This window comes from Eptatretus burgeri, chromosome 16 (assembly GCF_056783735.1).
Source record: "Eptatretus burgeri isolate ZD-2024b chromosome 16, Ebu_testis_v1, whole genome shotgun sequence".
In the NCBI taxonomy this organism is placed as follows: Eukaryota; Metazoa; Chordata; class Myxini; order Myxiniformes; family Myxinidae; genus Eptatretus; species Eptatretus burgeri.
The window spans coordinates 22,048,344-22,062,271 of NC_140976.1; the positions used below are offsets into that span (position 1 = coordinate 22,048,344).

Consider the following 13,928-nt stretch of genomic DNA (forward strand, 5'->3'; position numbering starts at 1 on the left):
GCAATTGGCTCAGTGACAGGATGGTGCGGGACCAAAACTGGATCAACTTGATCTGGTCCATTGATGAAGCCTATTTCCACTTGGACGGTGCCATCAGCAACCACAACAACATTTTCTGGCGGGTGTCTACATACAACAAACGTAATGTTTTGAATTTATGACAAAAATTTCCATCTTGGTTTCGTCAGACCACAAAACGTTTTGGCACATGGCTTCAGAATCTCCGGAGTGGTTTTTGGCATACCTCAAACGGGACTCAAGGTGGGCTTTTTGAGCAATGGCTTCCTTCTTGCCAACCCACCGTGTGGAGTGCTTGGGATATTTTTGTCACATGCACACGGTAATTAGTCTTTGCCATAAATGCCTGTAGTTCTTTCAAAGTTGCCATTGGCCTCTTGGTGGCCTCTCTGATCAGTCTCCTCCTTACTTGGTCATCTAGTTTGGAGCGATGGCCTGATCTAGGCAGGGTCTTGGTACCATATGCCTTCCACTTCTTAATGACTGTCTTGACTGTACTCCAAGGGATATTCAAGGCCTTTGATATATTTTTATACCCATCCCCTGATCTTTGCCTTTCCACAACTTCATGCCGGAGGTTTTTTGAAAGCTCCTTGGTTCTCACGATTGAGCCTTTGCTGCAAAATGCACCACCCAGCAGAGGAAAGCCTACAGTAACAGCTGATTTTATTCTGAAATAATCAGAATCAATACAATTTAACACAGGTGGAGGCCAATAATCTTCCTGTGTGATTTACACCTGACTTCATTTACAATTGCTATTCTATGGGGGGAGGGTGGACACCTATCCAACTAAGATCTTCAAATTTTGCATTTTAAATTAATTTTCTGAAATTCGTAGAATCTGTTTTTCACTTGGAAGTTGGGGGTTACGATGTGTAAATATCGGTGGAAAAAGTCTTATTTAACGTAATTTAATTCCAGGCTACAAGGCAACAAAAGGTGAACATTTTGAAAGGGGGTGGGCACTTTCTATAGGCACTGCACATATATATATATATATATATATATATATATATATATATATATATATATATATATATATATATATATATATATATTACAACTTTTCAAAAACAAACACTTTAAACATGTACATATACTGTCTATATGTATATTGGGATCCTCGGGTCCTGAGTTCAAGTCCCGTTTGCTGCTGAATCAACACCAGGGGGTTGACTCAGCCTGTCATCCATAAGAGGTTGGCAAAATGAGTACCAGTGTAGCAGCCAAAAGGCTGCACATGAAGGGAAGGGGTATTGACGGATTTATAAAATCTGGTATTGGTGTGGTGCGGGCATGATGGGCCGAATGGCCTCCTCCTGTGCAAAAATTTCCTTGTAATATACTGTCTACATCTTCTCTTGTGTATAATAGGGTAATGCCATCTGTCTGTCTCTGTCCCACCCTGAGACACAGAAACACCACTCGGAAAGAAAAAAATATTCAAATTCATTGCTTCAAAAAAAAGAAGTTGCTTCAAATTAATCCAAACCTACATGAAAATTAAGTTTTTTTTCAATCAGACGAAAAACTGGGCGATGAAAAGGCAACAGACCGCTGCCTCGATTGCTCCGGAATTACAAAAAAACATTTTTTTTATTTGCTGTTAATAAATATACTGCGATATATTTACTGTTAAGAAACATGATTTTGGAAGTTAACAATACTCTAATACAGTATATTTAATAGGTTAATGCTGTCTTTCTGTTGCTCCCCCCCCCCCCCCCACGCCAAAACACACCGAAACACGAAAATGTTCCTCGGAGATGATAAATTATGTCAATGTTGCTTCAAATTAATCACCATCGACAGAAAATTTAGAATTATTAAGTCAAGGTTGTTTCAAATTTATCCAAACCCATGGGAAAATTATAATAGTGTCAATTTAGCTTTCACCATGCACTTTGAGCTAATATATATATATATATATATATATATATATATATATATATATATATATATATATATATATATATATATATATATATACATATATACATATATATACATATATACATATATATATATATATATATATATACATATATATACATATATACATATATATATACATATATACATATATATATATATATATATATATATATACACATATATACATATATATATATATATATATATATATATATATATATATATATATATATATATATATATACACATATATACATATATATATATATATATATATATATATATATATATATATACATATATACATATATATATACATATATATGTATACATATATATATATATATATATATATATATATATATATATATATATATATATATATATATATATATATACCTATATATTGTTGTGAATTCGTGCCCGCCGGCGTGCGAGCGGCCACGCAACTCGAATCGCAGCACGTCGCCCACCGGACGGACAATTCTGTCGTGACCCTCTCGGACTAACGCCGGGAACTAGTCACGGGTGGGCCTTTCGGCCTCACCACGATCGTGCCAATCGGCCCCCCGCGTGGGATAGGGTTGTTCGCCAAATTCGACCTACCTCAGTACCCACACGGAGGGTAGACCGGGCGATCGCACCTCGCCGCAGGTCGACTCCGGACACGGGCCACTTAAGCGACCCGTTCCGTACTATCGGGATAATCGAGCGGTGTTAACGTCGGCCTCGACGGTTCCGATTAATTATCGGGCGTATTAAGCCCACTACCAACCCTTTACGTGAAGCAAGATGGAGATTCAATTAAAGAAAAGACGAAGCGAAATGGGAAAAACAGTTCAACATAATTCACATTTATTCCGCGGCACACAGAGAGCACACATATACAATTACAACAATTATGCACCAAAAGCAGATGTTACAAAAGAAACACAACAATGCAGATCTACTACCGACTACGCGAGCACACGGCAACACTTACACAGTTTTACTTTACAGACGGCGCTGACAACACATTTACTCAAAAGCAAAAGAAAAGGGCCACCCTCAAAGACAAGGGGGCAGACGGGGCCTGTGGGCCGCGAGACCGGGTGGATCCTACCCATGTCTCGTGATGAGCCGCAAATGTGGCGGCGGTGCCCCGACTCCGCGCTCCTTCGTGGGTTTTGTTGGCACTGCTTGGAGTGGGGTGGGAACGGGGCCCCCTTTTCGCACTATCAGCGCGGGGGGGGGAAAAAGGGGGGAATTGTTGATGCTCTGGGGAAAGAGGATAGCTGGCTTGCTTGGGTCCCGCGACGAGCGACTCCACTGCGACCTCGTCGCCGACCGCCGTCTTCCTTGCCTCGGACCCGAGGTATCCGGTCCCCTCCGCAATTCTCCTCAGCCGACTGCAGCAAATCACCTCGACTGCGCTCCAGGCTCCAGGCTTCCTCTCTCTGCAGCTCCCCGACAGACTCTGAACCCCGACAGACTGCCACTCTCCAGACCCGATTCTCCTCAGCCGACTGCCTCCAACCCTTCTCCAACTCAAACTAAAACTGCCTCCAACTCCACCCGACTCGCCTTGACCGAAAAACTCACTGAATTCGCCCCGCGCTCGGCGCTTTATAGTGGTGTAGGAGAACCCATATGCAAATTTCTGGATCAGAACGAGCTCGGGGGTGGAGCCACGCTCGCCCATTGGACGGAGAAAAAGGGGCGTGAGCCTCCCCTGATCCTCGAATTTGTATATATCGATTCTACTCCGACGCGCCTGGAGGCGGGGCCAAACCGCCCCGCGCTTGCTGATTGGACGGATCAGAAGTGGGCGTGTATCATTCCTGATCCGACTTCTCCTCGGAAAGGCCGCACTTTGTACTCGCGGCTTGGCGCGCGCCCTGTACGAGTCCAGGACAGCCTGACGCTCGGTGCCCACAAGCGGTGCGGGAATGGCCGCAGAAGGAGAGGCGAAGGTGGTGGAGGGTCTAAAGTGCTGGTCCATGGCCATGGCGACGTTTGGAATGGCGGTGATGCGATGTTTGCGGGAGCGAGTTGTGAAGGTAAAGGTCGTGGCTGTTGGCATTGTTGTTGTTGTGAAGCGGCGTTGCGGTTGGTGGTTGTTGTGTGATGGCGGTTGAGACGTGGTTGGTTCAAAATAAAGATAGAACAGAAAAACGGCTATCTTAAAGGGTCGCAGCCCGAATGAATCAGATTTATTCCCTCTAAACAACGGGTTTGGGGCTAACTACACATGTACTTACAGAGATATCTCACTTACGGGACCTGAATGGTGGATTGCGAATTTCCTCAACCGCAACAATATATATGTATGTATATATATATATATATATATATATATATATATATATGTATGTATATATATATATATATATATATATATATATATATATATATTCACATTATCAAGTTGTCATGTTGTAGTTTAAATTTTATTTTAATTGAGGCAGTCAAAAACAAGGCATTCTGCACAATTGGAAGCTCAAGGCAGAATGCGGATTCCCAAGGACTGTCCCTCTCCTGCCGGTGGCATTCTAGTGGCAGCCACCTCCATCTGCAACTCAAAACTTGTAAATATGAAACCTGTGCAGCTGTGTGCTGTGTCAAAGACAACTTGTGTGTGGATTTCCTGGCTTTTACAATGGTTCCTCAAATATTCAGTTTTCTTTGTGTACGTGGGATTTGCGGAATGAAGTGTTTTACAGTGGCTGGAGTGCAAATTCTGCCACCAACCTCCGAGTAAAAAATAACCCCACTGTAGGATGACGTCTGCAGACCCAGTTGGGCACGAGATATAGATGGCCATTGGCTGACAAAGAAGGAGCTCCTCCACCCTTTGACAAGTTTTGCTTTTAATCCTTTTGGGAGCCCTCAAGGTGTTGAATGAGTAGTCGAAGCCGCTGGGATTATGGGTTTCCTGGGTCAAAACTAAGATCCAGCCTTTCAATAACACCTTGGATGCAGCTATCTTGTCACCAGCTATCAGCTACCAGCGCCACCTGTTTGTGGTGAGGATGTTGAGGTCACAGAGAGATTCACTTACCTTGGCAGTGATATTCATGTCTCTGCTAGCTGTGTGCTAGAGGTCACTAGACGTCTGGGTCAGCGCTGGGGAGTCATGGATTCACAGGATCATGGGGTGTGGCGCTGTCGGTACCTGTGCAGGAGGGTGAAAGTCCAAGTCTTCAGGTCCTTGGTGCTTCCAGCCTTACTCTATGGATGTGAGACTTGGACTCTGACCAGGGATCTGAGATAGAGACTGAACTCCTTCAGTAACAGGTCTCTTCAGAGAATCATTGGCTATCGCTGGTCAGACTTTGTGTTCAACGAGGGGTTGCTGAGGGACTCAAATGAGATTTGTTAACTGCATAGTCCATGAGCATCAGCTGCGGCTGTATGGACATGTGGATCGTTTTCCTGATGCTGATCGTGCTCACCAGATTCTCTCAGCGAGGGAGCCTAGTGAGTGGGAGGAGGCCAATGGACTGCCAATGTGTCTCATGGTTGCAGCAGGTTGATCAACATCTCAAGGAGATGGGGATGGGCCAGGAATCTTCCTGGGGGATTGCCAGATAGAGGCAGGTCCCTGGAGTACCGACGGAATGTGGACGCAGCGACGCGCTGCTCTGGTGCATACTCCTGTACCTGACCTCAAATGGGGTGCACAAATGTGTTTGGCGCCAATCCCACAAAAGGTTAATCTGGCCCCGATTCCATCCAGCGGTTTGGGAGTGAATTGTTTTTTGTATACTGTCAAGGTGCGTGGAAGAGCGAGAGCACTGAACAGATCCATTTTTTTTTTAGCATATAAGACAAATACACACCTACACATGCACGCACACCCATAACTACATATAGTATCATTATTCACGTAAATGGAATCCAAACTGTTTTTTTTTTTTTATGAAGCATTTTCTTTGCACGAGTCATAAAATCAGAATAATGGCTGAAGTATCACCTACATAGTTAAGGAGCCACCGCAGCTGCAGTGAAATGTAATGGGTGACACAAATGCCATTTGCACAAAATGTCATCCACAAAATGGAGGTCGATGAGGAATATTAAATAAGCCCTCGACGTATTAAACGTACACCAAAGTGGTGAGTTCATTGGCACCATCCCAACCTGCTTACCTCATAAGTCTCATACAATCGCTTTCCCTTACTTCCATTTCCTCCAACTCTCCTAGACGCCCAGGTCTTCCCTGAGCAACTATTCCCCTTTCCTTCCCCAAATTTATTTTCTCCAAACCGCAGATGGGGTGAATGAACTGTGGGATGACTTTGTACACTTGTGACGATGTCTGTTGTAATGATTTCACTTTTCTTCGCACGTCTGAATGAAAACCAATCGTGGATCTATTCCTGAACTGCGTTTGATTCAGACCTGTAAGGAATGACAAAGAACAGTCATTCTTACAGACACAATCAAAAATGTTCAGTAACCCCACGGTGCGAAGTCACCCCCATCCGACAGTGCATATTATGTAGATGACGTCAAATGAAGATATGAAACTGGATGTTTTATATTCATCTTACAGTGGCTTCTTCATTGGAATGATAACATCCCTCTGTGGAAGGGAAATCATGACATTTAATTCGAACCAAAATTCAGTTTTATGTTGCAGAAGTATGCTCGGGCAAGGAAGCACCATTATAGCAAATGACAGCATGGCGATGTACTACTCAAAAATAATCACAACTTTCGTGAGTAAACTAAAATAGAACAGAGATGAAACATGCACGGATACAAAGAGAAAGGAATGTGGAACTACAAAATAGAATTTGAATAGATATGACTCCTCCCGTGTCAGATGTCAACCCACTGTTACGTTTGGTCTCAATTAAAAGGTCACGTGAAAAATTAAAGGTCACAGGTCACATGACACAGAAACAGAGACATAAACAAAGACAGACAAAATCAGATCCGTCTAATTTCCGTTGTGGTCTGCAAAATTCTTTTCAAAGGGCACATGGGCACCCAAAATTAAATGAGTTCATCTTTGAATTACAGTCCATACTTGTGCATTTGGTTGAAATCCCTTCAGTGGCTCACAAGGTATGATGGTAGCAAAAACCAATAACGGACGGACGGACTATCCAAAAAAAATAATGCCTCTGGCCGTCAGCTGCGGAGGTGTTCAAAGGCAGGAAAGATGAGAGATTTGGGAATTTTCTTTTGTGCTGATCAGCCAAGAAGTTCTGGTTCTCAGGGCAGCACAATTTCAAGTGCTTAATTTTTTTTTTGTTTTTTTTTGTTTGTATACATAGTTAAGGTTCGTGGAAGAACACAGAATGGATCAGGACACAACAGAACAAAAGGAGCAGCAGAAAGAGAAGGGGAATGGCAACAGCAGGGCCAATGGAAAAAATAAATGGAGACGGCCAACAAGGGATGTGTGATTTGGGATGTTGGATATGGAGAATGCAAGGGGTAGACAAGATGGATACAGAAGCAAAAACATTTTGAAGGGGGGGGTGGGATGGTTTAACACGTGCAAAAAAGATCATGGTTTTGGATTGAGGATGATCTGAAATACGGCAGTTCGAGCAGAGAGTGGTAGGCTCTTGACAGAGGAGTCTGAAGTGAAGGCCCGCCGGGCTGGTTACTTTGAGCGGTTGTACCAGGCTGATCCCCCAGCTGTCGAGTTGGATGTCAAGGGTGTTACAATCCCTGTTGCTGACCCTCAAATCAACTGTGGTCCACCTTCGCTTGTGGAAACACGGGCTGCGGTGAACCAGTTGAAACGGGGCAAAGCTCCAGGGATCTGTGGCATCCATGCCGAACTTCTCAAGGCTGGTGGAAATGCTGCACTCGTGTCGTTGCATGCAGTTTTGTGCTCTGCCTGGAACACAGACATCATCCCAACTGATTGGAAGAGGGGCCTTGTTGTCCCTCTCTGGAAAGGGAAGGGTGATCGCCAAGACTGCAACAACTACCGAGGGGTGACGCTGCTCTCAGTGCCGGGCAAGGTCTTTGCTCGGATAATTCTTGAGAGGGTTCGCCACCATCTGCTTGAGCACCAGCGTCCAGAGCAGTCAGGCTTTACACCAAAGAGGTCAACGATTGACCGTATCCTTGCACTTCGTGTCCTCACCGAACGCAGACGAGAGTTTTGGCAGGGGCTGCTTGCAGCCTATGTTGATCTCTGTGAAGCGTTCGATTCAGTGAATCGGGATGTCCTCTGGAGGATTCTTGGTCTTCGTGGGGTGCCACCAAAACTGATCGATCTGATGTCTGAACTCTACTCTGGTACTGAGAGTGCTGTGAAGTGTGGTGGTACCACCTCTGACTTATTTCCAGTTGTTACTGGAGTTCGTCAGGGATGTGTACTTGCCCCCACACTTTTCAGCACTTGTATGGACTGGATTTTAGGGAGGATGTCGGAGAGATCAAGTTGCGGTGCATCGTTTGGGAATGTCAAGATCTCGGACCTTGATTTTGCAGACGATGCAGTCATCTTTGCGGAGACTTTAGACATCCTTTTGGGGGCCCTCGAGGTGCTGAATGAGGAGTCGGAGCCGCTGGGATTACGGGTTTCTTGGGTCAAAACTAAGATCCAGGCTTTCGGTGACATCTTGGATGCTGCTGTCCTGTCTGTGTCTGTTTGTGGTGAGGATGTTGAGGTCGTGGAGAGATTCACTTACCTTAGCAGTGATATTCATGTCTCTGCTGGCTGCGAGTCAGAGGTCAATAGACGTCTGGGTCGGGCCTGGGGAGTCATGGATTCACTGGATCATGGGGTGTGGTGCTGCCGGTACCTGTGCGGGAGGACGAAAGTCCGAGTCTTCAGGTCCTTGGTACTTCCAGTCTTGCTCTATGGGTGCGAGACTTGGACTCTGACCAAGGATCTGAGACGGAGACTTAACTCCTTTGGTACCAGGTCTCTTCGGAGAATCCTTGGCTATCGCTGGTCGGATTTGGTATCCAACGAGCGGTTGCTGAGAGAGACTCGGATGAGATTTGTTACCTGCATAGTCCGTGAGCGTCAGTTGCGGCTGTATGGACATGTGGCTCGTTTTCCTGACTCTGATCCTGCTCACCAGATTCTCTCAGCGAGGGAGTCTCATGAGTGGAGGAGGCCAGTGTGCCGACCACGTGCCTCATGGTTGCAGCAGGTTGACCATCATCTCAAGGAGATGGGGATGGGCCTGGCATCTGCCTGGGGGATGGCCAGACGGAGGCCCCTGGAGTACCGGCGGAAAGTGGACGCAGCGACGCGCTGTTCTGGCACATGCTCCCATACCTGACCTGACCTGAAATACTGGTGAACAACTGTCTTGAAGACCTGGAGGGAAGAATGAGATTGAAGAGCATGTGGTTTAAGCTGGTTTCACAGGTGGGAAAAAGAGAAACAAATGAGTGGAGGTGAGCAGTGATCCTGGATTTTGTGACATAATTAATCACCACAACAAGAAATTTCGATCTCAGTGGACAACTGGTCATTACTAAGTGTTTGGACAAGGACCTCAGATCTTCATAACTTTAAAAGCCAATGTACCTTTCAAGAAGAGGAGACCATTGTGTGCCAGTGCTTTTGTGTTATTTCTGCCCTGGACTTCTACTAAGAAAGCAATGGAAAAACTTATCTCGTTACCAGGAAGATTACCCAAAAGTTTAAAGTTAATCCATCAATTTAAATTATTTCGACTTTAAAGAGGTTCATTGTTTGTGTGTTGCACTGTTGCTTTCACTCACAACCAAAGTTATGAGTTACCACATGCAACACGGGTGACGGAGGTTGGATTTCTCCAAGAAGAGGGCAAAATATCCTGTGTATGAGATACAAATTTGGCATCAAAATTATTCATGCCTGTTCTCCCATCATTTCAAAAGTGAATGTTGAGCAATTCAAATGCAGCGCGGGAAGTGACCGCCATAAATTGGTGACAGATGAACACAAGGACAGATACCATGGTTCACAATATATAAATAAAAAATAAATGATGACTTCCCTTCCAAGGAACTTCAACACAGAAAGAGACAATTCGGCCCATCAAACCTGCACAGTGGTCGCCAACCTATGACTGCTCTAGCTCTTCCACGAGCCTTGGTGTGTGTTCAAAAAAACATTTGGACCTCCTGTCCTGAAGCTCACCAGGATCAGGAGCAACAGTCACTCAAACCCCCCCCCCCCCACAGACACCCTGAGACACTGAATTTTTTAATGCTGTGAACAAGCTTTGGTACATCAAGGGTGATGAAGGTTGTGGTCAAGTTTCTTTGATATTCTGTGTGTAGTTCAGAGAAGAGAGCAAATACCTATTTTGGGGGGTCAGAACGCCCCCCCCACCATAGATTCCCTCAATGAGTGCAGATTTTCTTTTTAATGTGATCCATACGCTTTGGTGAAACATGCGTGATGAAGGTTGTAGTCAAGTTTCATCAAAATTGTGTGTGTAGTTTTGGAGAAGAGAGCAAATACCTTTTTCGTGTGTGTGTGTGTGTGTGTGTGTGTGTGTGTGTGTGTGTGTGTGTGTGTGTGTGTGTGTGTGTGTGTGTGTGTGTGTGTGTGTGTGTGTGTGTGTGTGTGTGTGTGTGTGTGTGTGTGTGTGTGTGTGTGTGTGTGTGTGTGTGGGGGGGGGGGGTGGGGTCAAACCCTGTGCCATAGACCCCTTTCATGAACACAGATTTTGATGCGGTCGCTAGACTTTGGTACATCATGGGTGATGAAGGTTGTGGTCAACTTTCATCGAAATTATGTGTGTGTAGTTTTGGAGAAGAAAGCAAATACCTATTGGGGGTGGGGGGAGGTCAAAACCCCCCCGTAGAACCCCTCAATAAGCGCAGATTTTGATGCGGTCCATAAACCTTCGTTAGGAATCGAATATGAAGCTTGTGGCTAAGTTTCATTAAAATTGTGTATTTGGTTCAAGCGATAATGACTGAAGTGTTTACGGACTCACTCACTCACTCACTCACCTACGGACACTGCTTGATCGCATAAGCTCACCTGACTAAAGTCCAGGTGAGCTAAAAAAAAAAGTAGCATCTGTGTTTTGCAAAAAGACCATAGATGTTTGTGTGGTGTGTGCTTAAAATGTTCCAGATGATCTAACATCTAAAGGTTATGTTCCAATAGTACTTGTTGTCTAAGGGGTCAAAATAATCTAATCTCTCAAACATGTAAAAAGAATCTAAAAAGGTCCAAGTAGTCTAAAGCTCTCAATGATCAAGGGTCCAAGCTGTCTAATCTGTCTGAAGGGTGAAAGGGGCTTTATAAGGGCCTTACGGTTCTTTGGGGTCTTAGCAGTCAAAGGGTCTAAAGGGTCTTTGAGGCCATAAAGGCTCTTAAAGGATCTTAGAGGTCTTTGAGGTGATAAAGGGTCTTACCAGTCTTTGGAGTTGTATGGGTCTTTGGGTTCTTAAAGGGTAATAGGGATATTTGGGGTCTTAAAGGTCTTAGGGATCTTTTGGGTCAAAAGGGTCTTCAGAGTCTTAAGGGTCTTTAAAGGCTGAGGTGGTGTATGAAAATACCCTTAAGACAATCCCCAGGTTGGACAGTCTGTGCACCAAATGTGGTGGTTGTTGGCCCAGCAGTCTTTGCAAAAAACGCAAACAGACAGACAGATACAGACAGATGCAGACAGATGCAGACAGATGCAGACAGATGCAGACAGATACAGACAGACAGACAAACAGACAAACAGACAAACAGACGACAAATTCTATTTATTATATTTTATGTACAATGCTCTTTACAGAGCGTCGGTGCCACCAAAGCAGCTTCCTAAGCAAGGGAATTATACTGGGTGGTTTGCCATTGTCTTCCCAGTAGTAGTTCGGGCAGGAATTTGAATCATGTTCATGGTGCCGCTGATAGCTCGCCCACTCTTTGCCAAGGACACCATGGGGATCTTCAACGTCACAAACTAAAGGCAGTAGCTGGGGAGCTGAGTTGTGTTTTTTTGCATACTTCGTCGAGGCTTGTGGAAGAGCTAGTACACTGAACAAATCAGGATGCAACAGCCAAAAACAGGATGGAAAACACGCATGTATGGGGTGGACAAGATGGATACAGAAGGAAACTCCAAGGAGGGAAAACTTGAAAATTGTAAGGAGGAGGGATTTGGGTGGGGTTAACAAAGGTAGAAAAGATTATGGTTTTTGATTGGGGACAATGTGAGACTCAGCTTCACTGCAAAAGATTCCAATAACTTTAAAGACCTTGGTTTCCATAGAGTGAAGCAGGGGAGCCAGCCCAGAGGGGAGAGCAGTACTCCATCAAGCTGCAGATGAAGTCCTTTAAGGTGGATAGGAGTTCAGGATTGCCAAGGAACAACTTTGTACAGCGGAGGATGCCCAGTCGGTGGCTGGATTTGGAGGCCAACTTTGAAATGTGGTTTGCCCAAGAAAGATAATGGCTGAGAGTGAGACCCAGGAGTTTGAATGACTGAACTTACTCGAGAGGATTGTTAAGAAAGTAGATAGGAGGGGTTTCCAGATGGTCCTTTTGGAGAGAGATAGTGAGAGCGTAAGATTTGTCATGATTGAAAGACATACAGGATTTCAAGTGTTTGACCAGCTTGTGATTTTTGTCAAGGTCGGAAGGGATGGAAGAGGCTGGAGCCTGCCTGTCTGAAGGATGTCACGGCAGAGGATGGAGTCATCAGCAAAGAGATGAAGAGAATTTTCCAGAGAATTAGAGAGATCATTGATGAAGATCAGGAATAGGACTGGGTCGAGAACCCTTGGGGCACTCCAGCCTTGACAGGGAGAGGAGACGAAAGGATTCCATTGAATGTCACATATTGGGTGCAAGAGTAGAGGAAGTCAGTAAGCCATGTGTGGAGTTGGCCTTCGATACCATAGGCAGACAGTTTGGAGAGTAAGGCAGAATGCCAGACTAGAAAAAGCATGAGATATGTCCAGAGAGTTTATACCTAACATCGATGGCCTCCATCCTTTGTTGGGTGAGTAGAAGCAGCATGTCCAAGGTGGAGTGTCCTGGTCTAAAACTAAATTGGTGATATGAAATGAGGTTGTTGGAGAAAAGGAAGGATTTCATCATGTCAGCTGCAATGATGGATTCCATTGTTTTGCTAATGATTGGAATAAAGCTGATAGATCTGCAGTTAAGGGTATCTGTTTTTGCTCCATTTTATGTATGCAGTGATGTTGGCGGATTTCTAAGCAGATACAAGACGACCGAGCGTAAATGACAGGGTGAAAATGGCAGAGAGAGAATGTGCAAGAGCAGCAGCGCAGAATTTTAGGACAAGTGAGCTGATGCCCTCCAATCCAGTAGCAGAATCAGTCGAGGGGTTTAACATCTATTGGAGGGACGGCACGCACATTGTTGATTCAGCCTCCCTGTGAATATAAACACTGGGATGATAGTTTATAGCTGAGCTGAGATTCAAAACCCAGGCAAGTGTGCATACCTTGAGGCCATCCTGTCAGCCAAAGTTGTTTCTTAATGCACTATTAATATACAAACTGCGATTCCATGTTGTATTTATACGTTTAAAATGTATTTAATTTGATATAATGTTCTTCTTCTGGTTGAATGTTGAGTTTTTCCTGCATGCGGAGCTTTTCAAACACAGGGTGGGAAGTGGTCGCCGGAAATGGGAGACAACTGAATGTACAAGAGTATGGATAGACACCACACTTCGCATTATATAATATATCTAGTTACGTCAAGTCATGTCCGACGTCTGGTTTCATTCATGATCAGATTGCTCCAAACATCCCGATCCTGCACTGCTTCCCGAAACTCTGGCAGAGACAGATTGGTTGTAGCTTTTACCCGATCTATCCAGTGCATTCTATGTCTGCCTCTTTCTCTTCTTTCCTCAACCATACCCAGCATGCTCGATTTCCCCAGATTTTTGTTTTCTCCATGCATGATGTGTCCAAAGTATGACAGTTTCTGTTTTAGCATCAGCACTTCTAATGTACACGATGGTCTCATTTCTTCAAGCACTGATTTGTTTGTTTTTCGTTCAGTCCATGGAATTTTTAACATTAGT

At 44.5% G+C, this 13,928-nt stretch overlaps 1 protein-coding gene across 4 annotated transcripts in view; it reads right to left on the minus strand.

The window, feature by feature from the left end:
* The window catches only part of LOC147010693 (rho GTPase-activating protein 20-like), a 76,160-nt gene that overhangs the window by 10,609 nt on the left and 51,623 nt on the right, over positions 1-13,928 (minus strand). The window lies entirely within an intron of this gene.